This window comes from Vidua chalybeata, chromosome 1 (genome assembly GCF_026979565.1).
Source record: "Vidua chalybeata isolate OUT-0048 chromosome 1, bVidCha1 merged haplotype, whole genome shotgun sequence".
In the NCBI taxonomy this organism is placed as follows: Eukaryota; Metazoa; Chordata; class Aves; order Passeriformes; family Viduidae; genus Vidua; species Vidua chalybeata.
In genome coordinates, this window is record NC_071530.1 from 82,632,952 (window position 1) to 82,654,710 (window position 21,759).

Sequence of the window (21,759 nt, forward strand, 5' to 3'; positions counted from 1 at the left end):
GTTGTACCAAAAAATGATAAAATAAGTGCATAGAAAGCAGGGCTTTTTGGACTAGAGTGTGATAAAGGATTCATGTAAAATCAAATGAGTAACCAGAAAACAGGGACCCTGTTTTGGAAGACAGAAGGTTTACTAGCATAGGACTTGTTTCATTTACAAATGTAGGAACCACCAAAGTTTTGTCTCTCAGCTGATGGGTTTATATCAGTTGGGGGAAAATTATGATAATATGATTTAGTTTAATATAAAGTCTGTTTCCACTGTGAAACATCATAAAGCGGTCTGGGATTGAAGAGACTTTTAAATATCCAGTCCCCTGCAATGATCAGCAACATCTTTCAACTGTCTCAGGCTGCTCAGACCCCTGTCCAGCATGACCTTGATTGTTTCAGGGATGAAGCATCTACCATTTCTCTAGGACACCACTTCCAGTGTTTCATCACCTTCATCAGAAAAAAAAATTCTTCATTATATGTACTCTGAATCACCCCTCTTCCAGTTTAAAACTTGTTTGATTGCTACAGGCACCTGGCCCCCTCTTTCTTATAAGCTCCATATAAGAATTGAAAAAAGGAAAAAAGGTCTCCCCAGAATATATGCTTTGCCTTTATGTCTCTATTAACCAAATAAAATATGAAGAGTTAGAGAAATCTTGAGTGTCACATTGAATAAATTTTGCAGGTATGAGTACCTGGAGATCAAGATTTGGAAAAAGCCACTATTAAATCAGTGCAACCTGTTCCGCAAGGCTCCTACTCTGGAAAATCCTACTGATCTACTATGATTTTGGTTGTGCAATGCAACAAGTGACAATTGTTTGCCAACAGACTCCTCTGAGCAGGCTGGTAATGGTCGTGCTCTATTCCTCCTACTCATGTTACCAGGAATCACCACGGAGATAGGAATTGACTTCCACCAGTCCCTGTCCTGCCTGCCCATGTGACAAGAAACTGAACATTAATCATGCAAGGCTTATGTCAATTCATAGGAAAGGACTGACATTTTCACTGAATCATAGAATCATTTGGGTTGTCATGTGATGAAACAAGCAGGCAATCCCTGCATTTTGATGGGATGTTTTCCAGAAAAACATCATATTTCTCTGTCATGTTTTGCAACATTAATGTTATCATCTTTGGATCTTTTGGAGAAAAAACCCAGAACTTTTTTCCTCTTCTCTATTCAATGTGTTGCTGCTATCTAATCAGCCTGTGATTATTTCCTCTGATCTACTTCCTCACTCATGCATCTGAATCTTGTGTGCTTGCTTGCTTCTGCAGCTGCAAGTATCAAAGAGGAGTCTTTTCCAATGTAAAGCACAGCTAAGGAAATGTGGAGGAGGCATATGCTACTGGTAGGCAGCCACTCCTGCTATGGTAGCAGTTCTCGGCATTGAGGAAAGTGGATACAGTTCTTATATTTTTGCTCAAATCCATCAGCTACTTAATTCTCAGGACTACAAAGTAACTATTAAGCTTTTGAGAGAGGAATAACAAATTGCATAAATAGAGCACAGGAAAGAGACAGTGAAGTAAACTGTAGCAAGGAATATTCAGGATGGAAAAACATCTTGCAATGACCACAATAGTGAAGCATCTTGTGATAGATAGCACAGGAATATCTTCATCATTTGAAGCTGCAGGACAGATCTTCCTTGAAAAGAGGTTAGGGAGATAGTCTTTAGGAGTGACCTAGATTTAGCTATTGAGCTCTTATGAGGAACAGGATAGACTAGAAGATCTCTTGAGATTCCTTCCAGTCCTGTGATCCTCTAGTCCCTCCTTTCTTAGAATTTAGTAATTAATAAAATCATTATTATTGCTTACTTGACCTTGGATGTGTCCTTCCACATTTGTTTGTTCATGCGTGGGTTGGTCACATACATCCCTGTAGCAATTATAAGAGTAATTGTACTTGTAATAGCCTCAAGGGAAGATTGATTGTAGCTTGTGTGAGTGGAGGTTAGCAAACTAGCTGAGACTCCAGCCCATTCTCCTGCCCTCTGAAGCTTTTATTTTGATGTACTGTAATGTGTTTTATAAAAATCCATTACTCTAATGCTCTAAACCAGGAGCTTTACCTCAGTCCTCTCCTTGATGTGTTACAATACAATTCAAAAGAAAGGATAAAGCAGATAAATATGTTCTTCATCTCCCAACTAAAGGGCAGGTGGTCTCCCAAAACCAGAACTAAATCAGCCCTGCAGTAAATTTAAGCCAAGCCTGAAGCAAGCCAGCTGGCTGCAAAAGCTTTAACAGATTGCCTGTATCACCCTCAGCACAGCACTCTCTGCTCGTGCAGTCTGATCCTTTCATGCTGGGGTTCTTTTTGTTTGGCTTTTCATTTTGTAAAACAGCAAATTTCAGCTGACATCACTGTTCAAAAACTGTCTTTTGTGTGACTGCAATGAATAATGTTATAATCTGTCATGGCTACCTGTAACCTCAAATCTCATTTTGGAGTTGTCAGTTGCTCCTTCTCAGAAGCTGGTGATGGTTACCTGATGGTTGTACTTGAGAGCAGGTGCTCTAAGGTTTTGAAGGGTTAAATGACCTCTAACTTTCATTATTTGCTCATAATCATGCTCAAAATTTATGATTCTTCAAATAGAGATTCAACAGTTACAGTGAAAGAAGATTTGCTCAGAGGAATATTAAAGTAAAATGCCTGTGTTGGTTTGCTACATGTTCTGAAGTGTCGCACTAATTCAAACAATACAATTACACAAAGGATAAGATCAATGATTCTATTTGTATTTCAGACAGTTCTTGGTCTCTCTCTGAAAATAACTGATCAGTTTAAAAAAAAATCCACCTACTTAAAGCCTACTTTGTACCTTCTCCTCTGTATCTTCTGAATTTTATTTGTAGTTTGACTGCCCTTCACTTTTATTTTGGCTAGCACACTTTATTTCTTATGCTTTTAAACAGATTGTCATGAGTACAAATATGCAAACTGATTACTGGAAAAGAAACTATGATTTTGCTATGGAAACAAACAGTGTCTCTTTGTTCCATGAAAAACTAATGTAGAATAATTCACCTTTCAGAATAGACTAAGAAACATGCTGAGCATATAAGATTCATCCAAACCACAGAAGCTGTGATCCAAAGACTTTAGAGTAGATGTATTAAATCATTTTTAAAAAGCTACTATAGAAACATTTTTAAGAAGACTTGTCAAGCATAGGACCAAATCTTACAAAGATAAAGCATCAGACTATAACTCCAGGAAGCAGGGCACAACAAAACATCTCTCTATTATTTTTAATCAGTCTTGGGAATCCAGAGAGGTCCTATCTGACTGGAAGCTGGCAAACATTATCCCAGTTTTCAAGAAGGACAAGAAGGAGGAACCCAGAAACTACAAGCCTGTCAGTCTCACTTGAGTGATTGCTAAAGTTATGCAGGAGATTATTCTGGGAGGTATCAAAAAACACCTGAGAAACAATGCAGTCATTGGTCACAGCCAGCACAGCTTCATGAGAGGAAAGTCCTGCTTATCATACCTGAATTTTATTTTATAACAAGTGAACCAGTCTAGTTGATCAAGGAAAGCCAGTTGAATGTAATCTTTTGGGATTTCAGTAAAGCTTTGAATACTGTCTCTCACAGGAGTCTTCTGGACAATGCCCAGCATTCAGTTGCATACACATCATGCAATGGTTGAGCAACTGGCTCACAGGTCGGGCACAAAGGGTTACGGTGAATGGGGTGAGTGACATCAGACTGGGGATCTGTCATTAGTGGGGATCCTCAGGGCCCCATTCTCAGCCCTGTGCTCTTTAATATCTTCATAAATTACTTGGACACAGGACCGGATGGGATACTGAGCAAATTCGTGGATGATACCAGTGTGGGAGGAGCTGTTGACTCCCTCCAAGGCAGGAAGGCCCTGCAGAGAGACCTTGAAAAATTAGAGGGCTGGGCAATCACCAACCATGTGAAGTTCAATGAGGGAAACTGCCAGATTCTGTGCCTGGGATGGGACAGTCCGGGATGTCGGTACAGACTGGGGAATTAGATGCTAGGAAGCAGTGCTGGGGAAAGGAACCTGGGGGTCCTGGTTAATGGCAAATTGAATATAAGCCAGCAGTGGGCAGCCAGGAGGGTCAAGTGTGTCTTGGAGTGCATCAGGCACAGCATCGACAGCTGGGCAAGTGAGGGGATTGTGCTGCTCTGCTCTGCACTGGGGCAGCCTCACCTCGAGTGCTGGGGGCAGGTTTGGGTGCCACAATATATAAAAAGCATTAAACTTTTAGAGAGTATCTAGAGGAAGGCAACAAAGATGGTGAAGAGCCTTGAGTCAAAGCCATATGAGCAATGGCTGGGGGCACTTGGTTTTTTCAGCCTGGATGAGACAGAGGGGAGACCTCACTGCAGTTACAACTTCCTCATGAGGGGAAGAGGAGGGGCAGACACTGATCTCTGCTCTGTGGTGACCAGTGACAGGACCTGAGGGAATGGCCTGAAGTTGTTTAGGGGAGCAGTTTAAGTTGAATGTTAGAAAAAGGTTCTTCACCCTTTGGTGGCTGGGCACTGGAACAGGTTCCCCAGGGAAGTGGTCACAGCACCAAGCCTGAGAGAGTTCAAGAAGCATTTGGACAATGTTCTCAAGCACAGGGTGTGATTCTGGGGATGGTGTTATGCAGTGCCAGGAGCTGGATTCAATGATCCCTTAGGGTCCCTTCCAACTCAGCTTATTCTGTGATTCTGTGGAGTAAGGCATAAGTAGCAGCTATTTATGGCCAAAATTGAACTAATGAAATCTTTGGTTTTTTGCTTTCTGCTATTGGAACTACAAAAAGTCTGTAACACTTTATTTTTCCTTTAGTATTTAGTCCTGTGTTTATTTTTACTTTAGTATTTCCCAGTTCTCTACATTTTTTCTTCTTGGCATGCTAGACATGCCTCAGAGGTAACGCATCTGAACAGTTCAGAATGTAGCTAACACAAAGACTAATGTTCCTCTAAAAGTCTTAGGAGTTGGTAAAGTAGATGCAATCTGAGACTTGTTAATATGCAAGAGAGGGTTTCTTGCAGTGGATTTTTTTTCCTTGTGGGTTCAGGAGAAGACAAAAAACCTCTCCCTTCATCCTTTTTATATATATATGGTGGGGTTTTTTTCAGGTTTTCAGAGCAAGTGTGGGAGCCCTAGGTCCACTATATTTCTGTACGTAGCATGGTGTTGAAGGGATTCTACTATTCATTGCATGCCCCCTAAAAGATGCCTGAAGCATTAGTCAGAGCAGACTGGAAAACAACCCTTGTTGATACGATCCCATTTTGCAGAAACATTCCAAATTTCTTGGCCAAAATAATGGAATCGCTAACATTCAGTACTCATGGGAGAAGAGGACCTGGTCTCTAGTCTGTGTTTCATTGGCAGTATTTAATTCTGAGTAAGGTCATACATTACCTCTACTAAAGGACTGCAACTGACTACTTTCTTTTCCCAGCGAGTTTCCTAAATACATAATACAAGATGTTCCTGTTGTCTCTGGATCAGTAAGAGTTCAGTGTGTACAAGTTCATGGCGAACTAGTGACAACAGAAAGGGAATATTCTTCTGACCAATCCTGCCCCTTTCTTTACACAACAGAGATACACTAAACCAGACACAGAAATAGGAGTGTGAGATTGCAAAGAGGAAGGAAAGCAGATTGGCTTTGCCATATATGCAAGACTGAAATGAGAGAGGGTAGGAGAGAGTGCTCAGGACAATAATAGCTTGCCATCCTCCAACTAGCTCTTTTTGAAATAAAAGGGCGATCCCTGTTTATTTCAAGCTTGTATGGCCTATTTTAAGGGGACATGATATAGTGGTCAAGACCTTTCTGTGACCCTGAGTTAGTCGTCAAGGAAATGGAGTAGAATTCAAGTAATGACATTATTTTTTATTATTTTCCCATTAACTGCTACTGGGGTGCAGTCTCTGAGATTGGAGCCCACCCTGGGATCTCCACTTCTCCCATGCACTGCTTAAGGAACACATGACTGTGGGTACTGAGGTACTGACTGCTCCACTGCCAGCCACTTGCAATGATGTCCTTTGATTGCAGTCTTTAATTCTGACTCAGGAAAGAAGTTCTGTTCACTGATATCCATATTCTCCCAGAGAAGAATATGACAGCAGTGAATGTGGAAAAAAAGCAAACTGGAATTTTTCTGCTATTCCTGTTCCTTGACTTGATTTAAAAACAAATTCACACACAGAGCTTACAAATGGATCAGAAATTTCAATCAGCAGTTGTTTCAGAACTCTATCATATAAGCTAAACCTCTGAGTTACTGTTAGTAAAAGCACATTGGTATTCTCTGGAGGTGCAAAGTTTTGTGCTATTGGGGGCAAACATGGATTACAGTGGTATTAATCTAAATATGAATGAAGATTGTCAAGTCACAATTTATACAGTTGTGTCTCTATGAATGCAAGTCCATCATCTAGGATCTACCTCCTGTCTTATTTATGATCTGGTAGACAAAATTCTGATATGACACAAAGTTCAAAATCATGTAGCAAAGTTGTTCTACATCACATTTTTGTAGTGAGTACTAAGTGCTATGTTCTCACAGAAATTCACTACTAATAGCTGGACCAAAAGGCTATTAAGTAGGGACACATAGTCAAACAGCCCTGCAATTACAAGCACTCTTCAATGTAATCAAGTTGTCTCAAGGCTGAACCTCCTAAATGTGTCACTTGGATTTAGGTTTAAACCCAAGAGGCAGATGCAATTTGCAACAAGCATCTTATTTCTAAATTCTTAGTAAGATGTAAGAAATCCTTCATCCAGTTCCCAGCATTTTAAAATGGCAGTGCTAACTGTAAGAAGAAAACACACCAAGATTCTGACTCCAGTGGGGCTGCTTAAGGAATAACAGCAACCAGCACCTTTTCCTTCACTTAAATGCTTCAATTATTATTGTTTTCAATGGTTCAAAAATCCTTAGGATCCTTTCTCTATCTTAGAGAGAGATCTTCCATGTGAATTTGTGCTGACAAAACCTAGGAGGTGATAATAATCCCAGAGAGAAAACACACAAATGAAGCCCCTAAAACCATGGAATACAACAGCAGAGAAATTGAAGAATAGAAGTAACATTAATGCTGATAAACAGGCTGCGAAGAAAGGCAAGTGTTACTAAACACATCTGATTTAGTCTTTAACACAAGTGCAACTGTTAATCAATAAAAAGTTGATTTTCAAACACAGCAGGCCATTCAGTTTGGAGTGGTTATCCAAAGCAACAGATCCTAAAGAAAGTACTCCTCCACCACTTCTTAAAATTCAACTAGTGTGAGCTCTAGTATCTAATAATTTGCATTCAGATAGCTCCTGTAATTGTTTTGATGGCAGTCTCTCAACAAGTTTTTTCATTTAACATCTGGTATTTGACCTCAAGTATTTTGTTTTCTTCAGAAACTTAAGTATCACACTTGGCATGTTAGTCTTTCATCTACTGTAGTGTGTCAAACATATGGGTATGAGATTGGATAAAAATTGACATCTTTCTAACCTATTTTGTTAGGCAGTGACCAAAGAATTATACTAAATTTTTAATGTTTCTATGCCTCTCTCTTCTCAATGGTTTTTACCTTTCCTTATTCTGGTTTCCTTTTGACACAATCTGTACGTCTCTTGCTCCTTTGTGCTCAGTTTTGTATATTTTTTCCCCTTCTTTTCTCTTGCTCTCTTTCACCTCTCTTTCTGCTCTGTTGTGCCTCATTTGTCATTCAGGCAGCTTCCATTACTATAATACAGTCCAAAAATTTGCAACTGGTTAAGAATTTTATGAATATTTTAGTGCTACACCCAAACCTTGAAATATATTACTGGAGAAGAATGAGACAGACTAAAACCAAATAACTTTTGAAAAGTACTGCTGTGGAAACTGAAATTGTAGATCAGCATGAACTCATAATTACCAGTTACAAACAGATAGAAGAAGACAGAAAAGAAGAGTTCAAACAGAAACTTTTAAAATGTCTTCTATAACTGCTGGATTTTCCAGTGGCTGCACAAGAATTACATCTCACAGTGACTAGCAAAAACAAACCCAATGGCACTGCTGGGACATAAGGGCTAACATACAAATTGTGACTAGTGCAAAGAGCTGATTTTCATGCAATCCAAATTACATAATACTAAAATGCTTTTGTTTTGCTTAAAGACCATGTCAGTGTCATTGTTGTCTGCATGACTTTTAAAAGCGCATCTCTCTTAAAGGGGTGAGCCCTAGAGTGCGCACTGAAGTCACAATTCCCCATTTTATTTCATGGACCAGGTAACAAGGAGTATTTTTCCTTGGCTCTTCAAGTTAAGCACAAATCAATCTTAAAAATTCTGGGACTGGTGGAAAACAAGACAGAGAGTTTTAGCATGAAGGCAGGTCTTAAGGCAAGCAGTGGGCACCTATGTAGAGTCTTGCTGTTTCTTCAGTGCAACTCCCATCGGTGAGCTGGACGTAAGGGCAGTCAGCTGAACTCCCAGAACAAGGGAAGCCTGTCAGGGCCCTGACACTCTCCTGGAACTTGAGACATCTTTATAGGCAGATATGAAGAACGCCCCAATTCATACAGCACACCATTGACAAAGTATAACACTTTGTATTGGGAAGCTAAAGAGCAGCATTCATACAATGACTGAATTTTCATTAACTACAGGCTCTACCAATTGTGAACCAAACCTGAAAATATAGGACTAACAGTCCCATTTATCCTATCCATTTTCAATAGAGACATATTCTATTCAATAAAATAGAATTTGCAAGACTGCAAATTGTCTTCTTATAAGTATGAGTTGTTAAGCACTCTAAGAGTGATTCCATTCAGCAGTCACTTATAAGGGAACATTTGTATTGGTTCTCACAGGAGGGATTTCAGGAGCAGGTGACCAGGATGTGCAACCTGTACAGTTTAAAAACATAATTTATGTCAATGATGCAGTTGTCATATATAACTGTATACTACAAAAATACTTGGTGGAATTTATCAGGATGGTGAAAAACATACCCTCAGTTAGGAAAACACTCTGGATTTGGATTCTGATTCCCATGAATTTGCATCTAGTAGTTGAAGGAAACCTTATTCATACTGTCAAGATTTAGTCCTTTCATCTGAAATCTCTGATTAGCCCAATTGTCTATAGAATGTGGGTAGTTTCGAAAATTGCATAGATTGCAGTAGACTGAGGGTAAGCACACAGAAATGTATTATGGAAAAAAAAACTCATCCAGAGCCTTTCAGTAAAAAACAAGCACCAAAAGAATTAAAATGCAAGATGTTGGGAGATTGCTGCATGTGATAGCTGACATTACTGCTTGCCAAGGAAATTTCTGAATGAATTAAGTTGGATCTATTCCTTTATAACGAATTGCATCATCATTGTAAAACTTTCGTATTTTCCTGCTGCCTTTGGGAACTGTAGCTTGCAGAGCAAAACATCGAGCCCCAGAAATGAAACAAGGGTCAGGAATTTCTAGGAAAAGAGAGAACAAAGAGGTTAGGGGCTGATTTTAAGCCCGCAGATGACACAAAATGTGGAGGGGGAAGAGAAAAAGAAAAATGGAGACAAGACAAGGAGCAAGAGAAAATTGCTTTCTTTCCTGTTTCCCATTAACCCGACTCATTGGAAATGCCCCTAGACTAAGCTACATGCTTCTGCAATGTTCCACAAACAAGAAGTCAATATCTTGTCCTTGAAACAAAGATGTTCAAAAGCAGTCAGACACTAAAAACAGAGCGATAACATCTAATCATTGAGATGTCTGCCTAGATTTCAAGGTGGGAAGTGAAAATAATTATGGCACATGAATAAGGCTAATTTTGTGTCAAAGGAATGCTAATTTTGCTAATTTGACATAACTGAGGAACCACATTAGGAGCTAGTGAGATAAAACAAGCAGCCAGATAGTCTGCTGAAGAAGATAGTTTACTTCTGCAGAAGGTTACTGTTTGACAATGCTGATTCAGAAATATCAGCAGGAGACTTAGGCTGAAAGTGACCTCCAGAGGCCATCCATTCTGACCCTGTCACCAAGCAAGCTGACCTCCTAAGTTAAATCAGCTTGTTTGGGGCCTTGCCCTGCTCATTCTTGAAAACCCCCAAGGGCAGAGAGTCCATCAGCTCTCTGGTCAATCTGTTCCAGTGCTTAACCAATCATGACTTTTCCCCCCATTTTTTTTTCATTTCTATACTATGTCTTTTGTCTACACCTACGTATACATTCCCATCTTCTCTGTCCTGACAGGGGTTTCTGCCATCCATTATGCCAAATACAGATATGGCAAGGTGCATATTCAAGTGCTGAGGAAATGAAAACTGTAAGAGAGGGCAGCTAGAGGATATCTTCCCTCTTGTGAGACCCTACCTGGAGTGCTGTGTCCAGCTCTCAGGACCCCAGCATACGAAGGACATGGAACTGATGGAGCAAGTGCAGAAGAGGGCCAAGAAGATATCAGAGAGCTGGAGAACCTCTCCTGTCAGCACAGGCTGAGAGAGTTGGGGCTGTTCAGCCCGGAAAAGAGAAGGTGCAGGAGAAACCTTAGAGCATTTTCCAGTACCTAAATGTGATCAACAAGAAAGCTGGAGAGGGACTTTTTACAGGGGCATGCAGTGGTAGGAAAATGGGCAATGGCTTCAAACTGAAAAAGGGTAGGTTTAGATTAATACCTAGGAAGAAATTCTTTACTGTGGGGGCGGTGAGGCACAGAGAAGCTGTGAGTACCCCTCCCTGGAAGTGTTCAAGGCCAGGATGGATGGGACTCTGAGTAACCTGGTCTAGCGGAAGGTGTCCCTGTGAACTTAAAGGTACCTTCCAACCCAAACTATCCTGTGATTACATGATTCTGTGACATCTTCTCATCAGCTATTGCTTTTGCAAATTCTAAAACAGTAATCTTTCTTCTCTATGCACAAGAATATTGTAGGCCATGTAAAGTTGATTGCTTAAAGTATCACTGAATGTATTAAGAACAGCTAAGCTGAATTGTAAAAATCACTGCATTAGACCAGGTCTGTAGCAGCCATATTTATAGCAATGCTTGCATTTTAACATTTAAAGAGTGGCAAAATTATAATTTCTCAACCATTTCAATAGGATAAAACTGCTTTCTTAACAAGAAGACAGAATTTAATCAATATCAAAGATTTGCAATTATAAAGGGAAATGACCTTCTAATATTATAAGTGTAATGGCTAAAATTGTTCAGAAAGGCAGGATAAGATATATTCTGTTTCCTTATTTTATCTAAAGATTGAAATTATTTTACTCTGAAATAATTGCCTGTTTGTCACCCATCTATAGCTAATGAAGGGACAGCTGCATGAATTTAGCCCACACATGTCAAATAGAACAAGGGGGTGAACTTTTAAATATATTTAATTTATCCACAGTGGGCAGCACCATCTTTTTTACTAGTGTGCTTTCCTTCTTCCCTTCCCCCCAGAATCTTCTGTCCCTTTTCTCTACCCAAATAACTAAAAAAAAAAAAAAAAAAAAAAGTCTTTTTAACCTAGTATTGTATGGACTGACAGGCTCACTTGCCTGCAAAACCACAACAGACCTGCACAGAGATAAGATCCTACACATGCACTTCCTGAAACAGCAGGAAATGGAAAACAGATAAGTGTCTTGGCATGCTTATCATCTGGAAGGAGTGAACTAGCCACTTAGAAATATGCTTACTCTAATTGGCCAGCCAGCTAAGAATCACAATTCTCAGCTGATGCTGAGCCAAACAACATAAATTATCTGTCACCCTAAGGTATTGCTTACTGAGCTGTACTCTGCACGTGGATCCTACATCATGCAGAAATTATTCCATCAGCTGCCTGGTAAAGCTGAAATCACAGCACTCTCCTATTTTCCTTTTAGAAATGGAACATTTATTTTTTTTAAGACATTATTGGTTTTATTTATTTTCTTTCAGACAAATACATAAGCAACATTTATCCAGAGTTGGAGGCAGATTGATGCAATAAAAATTATACTGAGGGATTAGCATAAGGGTATCTCTATGTTAATCACTGCAGTGATTGCCAGTCTTGCAGACATAGGCGGACTGTGTTTTCACAGGAACATTTCCCAGAGGATTTGCTGCTGTCACTGGCATAATAATACACTACAGTTGCTTATAAACAGCATATGGCCAAGGTGAAAGGAGCATTGCTTTTAATGAGCACCTTGTCTTCCTATATTTACTAGATTGGAAAATCTAGTATCAGCATCTCCTAGAGGAGGGAATACTTTCAGAAAAAAAATTACTTCCAGACTAGTTTATCATGCACAGATAAATTGCTTTGCCATTACTCCCAGTGCATTGCACCTACATAGCGTCTGACTGGGAAGTGTCTTGCATCTGACCAGATCAAAATGAACTCAGAGGAAGATCCTTCAAGGCCATGTGTATTTGCAGCTGACTAAGCTGCAAGGTCTACTAAAACTCTTTTGGCTACCCCAATTGACTGTGGTTTGGAATCCCTTGCTACAGCATATTTTGGAATACAGCATACTTTTATGTCACGTGTAAAACCAAGAAGCGAGTGGTGACTTCAGCCAGTGTTTACTCTAGAATATATGCAGATTAATTCTTCATTTTAGATAGATGGATAGAGCTGAAAATTCAGGAAGAAATTCTCATAGGAAGAGAACATTAAAAGTAATGGTCAAATGGAGCAGAAAATTTTAGCTTACCAATAGTATTTTGAGTTGAAGAATTTTATACAATTTTTTAGGTGATACATAAATGCAGGGCCATGAGTGCACTAATAGGCTTAAATTGCTTTGACCAGCCTCACTTAGGCTCTCCACCCACACAAGCTCTGCAGATTGGTCCCAGAATTCCATTTAAGCTCAGGCTTATGCCCTCAGTTCTAGACTGAGCTGTGATGCTTTTGTAGGTGACAAATATAACTTAATTTACTAATGCTTTAGAGGCTGCAGATACTTTGCTGTGGATGACTAGCTGAAATTGATCTTTTAAATTTTCTGTCAGGAACCTGCTAGCAAACACATGATTCTTGTAAGTTTTGGTAAAAATTGATCTAAACCAAAGAAGCAAATTCTGAATCTATTGATTAGTGAAAGAACGCAAGACAAAACCACCTGTGTGTAGACTGCATAGGTTTTGGTGAACACAACCCTGCAAGGGAAGCCACCAAGTATGTATTCATCAAATAGAGTAAGAAATCTATTATCTTGTCTTTTGTTTTTTTTTTTTTTTTTTTTTTTCCTTCCTTAAATAACCCCTGGATCTGCTATGGCTGTTGTTTGCTCTGCTTTGTCTGTGATACCTGTAGTTGTAATATCTTATTCTCTGTTTCTGGCTCTGTCTGTGGATTGATTTCAGACCTATTAACTTGTTTTCTGCCCTGCCTTCTTTTTCTCTGGGTGCACCTCCCCCTAACTGCAATCCCTGATGGGACAGCAGACCTCATGAATCACTCTGCTTTGGTGTCACCCTGCTATGACCCATCCTGCTCAGATATGGGGGGTCTGTAACCTCACTGGGAGAACAGAACCCCACCTGCACTACCACCACCCTCTGCTATCACTCACCCTCCCTGCTCTGGCTCTTTCTTGGTGTTATCTCAGAACAACAACAATGAATTGGGGGGCTAAACTTCCTGTGCTCCTAGAAATCACTTTCCTGCCAATTCTAGGCACAGTGCAGCCCACAGAAAGCCTGATATATCTTTAAGTATTTGCTTTGTTTTCACCTTTTTCTAGGAAAGTCATGGGATAGAACTTTGGATTTGGGAAAAAATTAAAGGAAAAAATAAAAAGTAGAGGTCAAACCAAGGGGAATGAATGTGAGAGACCTAGATTTTCAGAGTAGAGTGGAGTATTCAGAGCTGTCAGCTTGGTCCTCAGGGGAATGAGCAATTTCTTGCTCTGATCTGCCAGGACAGCAGGGACTAGGAGAAAGTCTTAAAAGTCACCAGGAACACTTTGTAAAAGCACTGAAATGGAACAAAAAAACCTGCAAGGGTTTGACAATAGATGAATAGAAATGCAACAATATGTTGAATGTCAAAGTACAGCAGTTTCCCATCATATATTGGTGAAGCAACAGCAAAACCTCAGAAACTAGCTGTAGGACAAAGAAAATGTCTGTGAACTGGTTCACAGTTATGGTTAGTGAAACTGTGAACCATCAGCTTGAAGTTATAGAAGAGGCAAGTAAAAAGCTAAGATGTATTTAGCAAACTATTTCCAGTTTTCTTCTTCAGATACTATTATGTACAAGCTCATCTAGAATATTGCTGTAATTCTGGCCACCCATTTCAATTCATCTATTTTTTATTATATGTATTTAGCAACATAACTGGATCTGCTCTCTATTCTGTTTCTTGAAAAATTGGTTTGAGCCTAAGAAGATACAGGCTGGCAGAAAACTAAAATATAAGAGCAGTAAACAACAGGGAGAAGCTCTTTGTGACATAACTTAATTCTGTTGGTGGAAGATCATTTGAACATTGAGTAGCAATCTGTAAGTTTAGTCCAATAGTTAGAAGATCCTGTTATAATATAAAACAAATGGATGAACACAAGAAGACTAAAGGACATTCAAAGAATATTTTAAGGAAACATGTCTCTCAATTTATCATATTTTTCTTATAATATTTTATTAATGTTTACTTATATTGATTTTTTTCTTATAATACTTTTCTTATTTATTTTTCTTCTTTAATATGCATCAATAATTTTAATTCAATTATTTGAGGTTTTTTAATTCAACATACCTTTATTTTTCCAATCTAATGCAGCAAATAATTCTTTTTCTTCCTATAAAACAGATATAATAAAGATAACACACTTTAAAACTGAGAGTATAATACTGATATGGAGTATGAGCCCACTTTCTAATATAGGATCTGAAACATGTTTTTACATTCTACTGAATTTCTCAGGCAGTATACCTCAGAAAGACAAGCCACATCCAAACCTTTGCTCAACAGAAAGACTGTGCTCCATCACCTCCATCTTTATTACAATGAAAATTGCAACTGGGTGATAGATAAAATACAAAAATCTTCCAACATATGGAAGTGTTTTAATATTCCACTGCAGACTGCAGAGAGAATCACCTGAAACAACTTTAAATGTTGATATATTTGAGAAAGATAAAAGAAAACACCTTCTGAATCTTTGAAAATCTTTAGGAGAGGAGGAAAAGTGACTGAACAGCTTTGATCTTCTCTATAAACAGTCCCTATGATAGGACAGCGTGCACACTTAACAAGCTTGCAGATGATGCTGAGCCAGCAGTTCTTAGGAAGAGCAAGCAATATTGCATTTCCAAGAAACAGGGCTCCCACTCAGAGAGACCATGACAACCAGAAAAGTGAGCCAACAAGAAACTTGTGAAGTTCAAATTGCTCAAAGAAGCTATAAAGAAAAAATAATAGATAGATAAGGATTATCAGAATATTGCTTTGATTTTGTCCATGAATAGCTAATAAAATGTGATTTGATTTTGTTTTCTTTTTAGTTGCAGAAGTGACTGTGGACAAAATATGTTAGACAGCTATGCAATCAATCATGCCCTGCAGACAATAGAAAGCTCTTATGTGTCTCAGTAACAACAGTGATTAGCAAAGGAAATTTAGTGCAATGCTTTCAGAACAAAATTTTCAAAATCAAAACCAAGAAACCCCCACATACTTCACAAAAGGTAGCTTTATGATATGTAGCTCCTTCCCAAAAGAACTGATGAGGTTTTAGGGACCCTGGAGGTTTAAAAGATATTGAATGTTTTCTGGTGTGGGGCAAACCAGAAAAACACCACCAGTAACTATGAAATACAGAAGATGTTAATTGTGTTAAAAGAAAAAAGTGACTATTTGGAGTGTGCTTCTCTGCTCTTGTACTCCACCATTAGCACCTCCCACTGATCATGGGCTGAAGATGAGATGCTGTGAATGGACCTTTGAACAAACACAGCTGCACTCAATCCTTGACAGCTCTCCTGTTAATCCTCTTCCATTTTAAGTGAAGCCACAAAGATTACAACCTCCTTTTCCCTTTCCTGCACCCCCTTTCTCAAAGAAAGTCAGGGATGTGTCCTGCACATGCTACCAGAAATGTCTGCAAGGAGACAGGGGAAAGTGCAGGGTGCAAGTAAAGAGTCATTCAGATGTAGTCAGGGTGCTCTAAGCCTCACTCCAGTAGCAAACCCTGTCTCAGGAGAACATTTTATATTTTCTTAAATGTATTGTGACTCATTGATGAGAAATGGGAAAAATAATAGCATCTATTTTTCGACTGTGTTTCTGTAATACCTAACACAAAGGGAACATCATTTGAAGCTTGTAGTGCTAGTACTAGTGTTACTGCTATTATTATTAGATTGTAGCTTTTAGCAGTGATCACTTATAAACTAGAGAGCCTAATGCAAGTAGCAGAGAAGGAGGCCATAATTCAGTTCAGACAGTGACCTCACTAATTAGTCCATTTCCACTATCCCAGGCATAACAAATCTATTTTTCAATGTCTCTTTTCTTTCAGTTCCTAGTATCTAAGCCTGATCCTTAAGAAACTGGGGGAGATGTAGAGGGGGTGAAAGTCAGATTTAATGCCTATAACAATATTTTTTACAAAGACAGAAATAGTTATGTTAAATAATATTTTTTTCTATCTTTTTATAGTATATTTATCTTATTATTGCATTAATAATGAGCTCATTTGTCAAACAGTTTGCTATCCTCCCCTAAGCCAATAACACATTTCAGAAAATCAAGGTATTGCATTTCTCTTCTGGAGTATGCACACACAATGTTTAACACTAAGACTAAATGACATTTTTTCTGGGAAGTTAGTTTCTGGCATCATTGCATAATTAAAAGTAAATAATTTTTTTTAACATAAGTGCACAAAGGCTTTTAGCAAATGAAACTATTTTAATAAATGTTGAAATAAAAAGAAATTGTTATAAAACTAAATGCTTGGCTTCAAAATGCAAATGTAAACAGCTATTTATTTCTCTTTTTATTAAATGAAAACAGGGTTTGGAAAAAAAAAAAACTGTGCACCCCTTCAATTTTTTTAGGAAAGGTATAGCTAAGGTTCAATTTATTTTTAATTACAATATCAATGATTAAAGAAAGCAGTATTCTGGTTTGTGGAGTAATAATGTGCTAATGCAACAAATATTTCACATCAGAGAGGAAGATTCTGTAGCTGCATCATGTGATGTCTTAAAAAGATCACGGTATGATCACAATTCACTGTGAAAATCAAAAAGCACTGCTTGCCTCCTTTGGAAGCAGAAACATTCCAGCAAGAATGTACATGGACTTTTGCAAGAGATTAATACCAAGTCAAAGAAAAAGGTTTCCTTTACTTACATGGAGTTCTGTTTCCCTTCTCTTCTTGTTAGGAGGTAAGCACACAGATGCAGATATGAGGGCTGCAGAGGAAGACCTCTCTGAAGCCCATTAGAGATCTAATCCATGTCCTTTGGAAGAGCATTTTATGTCTACCTGCCAACACTGACTATATAATAAAAGCCCTTACTCCACTGAGCAGGGGTTGTCTCAATTTGTTGAATACTATATAAGTTTATTGCTGCTACTGTGAGTATGTTCATGGCTGTTTCTTTATCTAGAATCCAAACCCTCTATTTATACAGAAAGAAGAGATGGAGCAGAGGTCAGGAGAAGTGAATTTCCTTGTGATTGAGAGATATAATAAATTGTAATCATAATTTTCAATTATTCATATAATTTCTAATTCTAATTCACTTTATGTCCCATTTTTTTCATCCCTTGATTATACTTCTCCCTAATCAAATTTGCTATCAACATGAAAGCTAAATCTATCACTATGCACAGGTTCTTTGCTTAGTTATATACAGATTTTCCATGTTAATATTGTTTGCCACATACATTCTTGGAAATTAAATTCTTTGTTTGATACTGAGATTTTCCAAACTGCAAGGAAACTCTAATCCTGAAAGCGGCATTTAGCACTTTCCAAGCAGTAAAAATCCTACCCATTTATGCTAAACTTTAAAACTCTGGATTCCATTTGTTTCCCTTCCAAATTAAAAATACATAATTGTAAAAATGGGAACCAAAAATTGACGAACAATAATTCCTCAAAATTTAAGTCATAAAACTGTGCATTGGTTTTGACAACTAACTACAAAGCAAGAAAACACGTGAGGTTTTCATGTTTTAGTGCCTTTAAACATTATGGCCAGTCCTTCAGCATGTAATTAGTCCATTCTCATAAAAAGGGTAGCATATTTAGAGACATCTTAGCCATAGAATGGCAGAATCAGTTGGGTTGGAAAGGGCATCTGAGATCATTGAGTCGAACCTATGATCCAGCATCCCCATGGCAACTAGATCATGGCACTGAGTGCCACGTCCAGTCTTTCCTTAAACAAGTCCAGGGACAGTGACTCCCAACACCTCCCTGGGCAGCCCAATCCAACATCTAATCACCCTTTATGTGAAGAAATTCCTCCTGATGTCCAACCTAAACCTCCCACGGGGTAGATTAGGACCATATCCTCTTATCCAGTCACTAGCTGCTTGGGAGAAGAGAACGACCTGCAGCTGGCTACAGCCACTTCCTCTGCAGTCTGGCTTCCCAAGAAAAGACATAAAAGGTGTGCAAACTCTTCATTTTTGTCCATTTGCAATCATCTGCAGGACTCTCAAATATGAGAGTTTTATATAAGTAAGAGTGAAAAAGTTTTAAGGACAAAGTCATTTGACAATTACTATAATGGCAGAAGGACAATTATGAAAATTGTATCTAAGTTATCTGTATTTTATAAGAAAATAAGTATCAAAAAACACTTAATGATCTGTTGCTAACACCCCTCAAGTCCCTTTGATGTGGTAACTAAATCTAGGACATCAGAGCTACCCAGATCTGCCTTTAATTACCAGGAAAGTAGTTAATATTTTGTATTTTTGGAGGTCTTTTAAATTGTTTTTATATACCTAACCAAAATGTGTTCTGATTCCCCTTCAGGAAAACAAAAATTTCCTTCCAATTTGAGCAACACACTGGTCAGCTTCATAAAATGACTTCACAACACAAGTCAACAAAGATTTGGATACTGAAGTAAATTTCAGAAGCCTCAAAAGAAGCCAAGGGACATACTCAAGATTTAAGAATAGAGTTACATTTTGCCTAGAATTGGAATCTTGTTTTTCTCCAAATTGCTTATGATTTTTCAATACGTGATTTTCAAAAGCAAACTTTCCAAAATTCCACTTTTGGATCAGAATCTTCCTGAACACAACACTTAATTTCTTCTATATTTTATTTTCCCTCATAAAGGAGTAATTTTTTTTCCCAAAACTGATTAGCAAATGTGTATTTTCAGAAATTTAGCCAGCTTTCTTATTCTACTTGCCTAGAAGTTAAAGGTCAGTCCCTGCTGGCTCCATGACAGCTCATAAACCCACTTAGGGAAGATGTGTGCCCCATATGCTCAGTTTCTGTTAATGTCCAACTGCATGGCAAGTTGCAGAGTGGAGCCAACTCAGCCCTTTGCCTTTTGGGATCTGTACACCTTCCCCTAGCCTGGATGAGAATCCTGTAGTCTCTGAGAATTCAGCAGCAGTCTGTCTTAACATGTAATTTAACCCTGCTTTTAGTAAAGACTGGACCTTCTGAGGCCCCTTCTGGCCCTTATTATTCTATGATGATGCTCTTCCTGCCCTTTGCACCAGAGCATAGCCCCAGCCCCACACTGCCACACCTACTCCCCCCACCTATTGCCTACTACTGAAAACCAGCACCTTGTCTCTGTTCCTCTCCCTGTGCCAACCAAGCTTCCCATTCTTTCCCACATCTAGCATATACACCTTCTCACCAACTCTGTTCTCCCACCCTTACACTATTTCTGTCCCGTGCCTAAACATTCAACTATTGAGGAAGGCACTCCTGGTACCTGGCCAGGCTCATGCAGGGACTGTGAAACACAGCAGAAGAAATTCAATGGCTAAAAACAAAGAACACTAAGTCCTTCACAGTCACCTGGTTTAGGTAACCTGAATGAGTGATGTACCTGCACAGAAGCACTTGTCCCCAGGATCAGACACCCATAAGCAGCCAGGACTTTTGGATATTAGACGCTCGCAGTAGCCATAGCCTGGCAAAAATTTAGAGAGGCAGAGAGAAACACATAGTAATTTTAGGGCAGTAAAATCTCACCTTGGAAATCACTCTATTTTTCTTGGCCTATCTTTCTTTTTTATATTATCAAATACTCTATATCAAATATTTTGGTATAGAACTTTAAATCTTCCTATGGCTTTATATTTAGGATATTATCATGATCCCTGCAAGTTCCATAAAATCCTTACTGAAGCGTGACTGATGTTTTTTCTTTTTCCTCATTGATGGTTATGAGGCTTTACATGTGGGAAAAACTCCTGCCTGATGCTCACAAAGTCATACATATCCTTCACATGATCCTCAGGAATGTCTGGCCTTATCAAATTTCAGCCACACTGTCCCCTGTGGGAAGTTCCCTTAGAAATCGTATAGAAACTGGGACAATAATCTCTGAACAGATTTTCCATCATTTATGTATCTGAGATACAAGGTCAGATACGGCTTTTAATCTTCAAGCAGTTTGACTTAACTCATGGGATTCCACAACTATGAGCCCTTTCTCTCCTCTGCATCACTTTAATACTTGAGGAACAAAATCCTTTTGAAGTTAGGATGCTTTTAGTTCTGCCTTTGCTTATCAAGGGACCTCATTAGTGTCAGTCTTTTAAATTATCAACAGGCAAAGGGAAGCTCCACATGACTGTATGCTATTTTTTGGCACGCTGCATTGTACATTTGTTATATAACTAAAATGCTCCTTAGCCTGAACCAATATGGTTACAGAATCTTTACTTTGGCACAGCTACATTCAAAATAGAGCTTAATGGTTTTACTTACCATCCTAAAATTTTTCTCACAAAAAACAATGGAGGAGCATGTAGTTTCCCCTGTGCTTTCACCTGAGTTAGAGGCTAACACAAAAAACAAGCTGCAGAAGCAGAGGGTGTCCAGGTCTCTGAAGGGGAAGGTCCAAGTCCACATTCCTTTTTTTATCCCATCCTACCTTGTGGCCCCTCAGAGGAATGAAAAGAAGAGACTGATCAACTGTGTACCTTGAAATGGAGTCCAATTTTGGGCAACTGCCTTCAGCCACCAGGTAGGCTCAGGTGTGTCATTGCTATGAGCTGTTCTTCACAAGAAGAGTAGAAACACTTATGTTTTTAATTAGACATCCACATCTTTTAGATTACTGCCAGCTTTCAAGTAACTACCAAAACCATGGCACAGGCAAAACTTCACCTAATTCCTGACATCCTCTAAAGCAAAGTCTTCTCAGAGTCAGTAGGTTATTGAAATCACAAGTGATGCAATCACAAATACATGTACAATAGAAAATCTTAAAAAGACTTGGATCTGAGCTGTTTTACTGCAGGAGCTCAAGCGTAACTTTATTACAGAATGGATGAGTCTCTTGCACTTTGCTTTGCAACATTGGGTAAATGTGAAGAAATATTACCCATAGTAACTGAAAAATTAATGTTCTCTATCCTCTCCAAAACTCCTTCCAATCAAAAGCAGACCAGACCCAGCATGGAGAGCACCTGGGGCCTCAAGTCTCCCACTGGTGCCTGAGCTCTCACACCTGAAAACCCCATCCAGCTTGAAATTTCTCAAGCCATGCTGTGCCACATTGCTACATCCCTTTTTCAGTTTCCTATCTCAGCTCCAT